The following is a 1,157-nucleotide window of genomic DNA, read 5'->3' on the forward strand; positions in this document are numbered from 1 at the left end:
AAGAAGCTAAGTTTTGCGAAAATCAATTGAAACCAGTTATATAAGACTGCTGACAAAAAAATAGGTTTCAGATTTTTATATTTTAGTTCAGAAATTGATGTTTTATCCATTTTTCTTAAACAGTTAGTAACGGTTTAAGCCATTAATTAATTTTCGAACGGAAATATTAAACTCTGCGATATGATCTTTTGTCAGCAATCTTTTATCATTGATTCGAAGATATTTACGCAAGAATTTGCTCATTCCAAGACAACAAAAAAAGTTGTAAAATGGTAAATCTGTGAGAGTGCAGCTTTAAGAAGTTTCGAGAAATTGGGGCCAGCTTCTTATCTTCTGTACCAAGCATCCTGTGATATTGCTGCTTCTTAACTTCTTCAACAAGCGTCTTGTGGTATTGCTGCTTCTTATCTTCTGCAACAAGCGTCTTGTGACATGTGCTCCTAATTGTCTGCAACAAGCGTCTTGTGATATTGCTGCTACTTATCTTCCGCAACAAGCGTCTTGTGATAATGCTGCTACTTATCTCCTGTACTGCGTCTTGTGATAATGCATACGTATCTGTTCTTAACTTTTATGTTTTAAATGTTATATTTTTTCCATTACTACAGGATTACGACTACGTTTGGCAAACCATTACCAAACCACTTTGGCCGACATGCCGATATCTCCCATTCTTGAAGAAAAGAACGCCGAACTGAGGAGTTTCTACGTGGCACCGAAAATTGTGGAGAAAGATCATAGAAAAATCGGCAAAATTGACAAGGGAGAAAGTGATCAAGAGGTTGCCAAATTTTCAGATGTTTTCTTAAAAAACGGTCAGATGCTCAGAAATGTTTTTCTTGTTGGTGAACCGGGCAACGGGAAATCCACATTCTCAGTAGTGTGTGCCCTGGAATGGACTCACCAGTATTTACCAGCGGAGGAAAACGTCGGTATTAGAACAAGCTATGCCGATCCAGAATTCTTCAAAGAGTTTGCATTTTTGTTTCATGTCACCCTACGAGATTCAGGTAAAACGTGTGATCTAGCAGAAATGATCAAGGATCAACTTATACGTAAAATATACCACGAGAAGGATGCCGGTGATAGCTTCCGGCTATTGCAGACGGTGCTGGAAAGTGAAAATTGTTTAATCATAGCTGACGGCCTTGACGAAT

This window comes from Mya arenaria, chromosome 9, assembly GCF_026914265.1.
Source record: "Mya arenaria isolate MELC-2E11 chromosome 9, ASM2691426v1".
Classification (NCBI taxonomy): Eukaryota; Metazoa; Mollusca; class Bivalvia; order Myida; family Myidae; genus Mya; species Mya arenaria.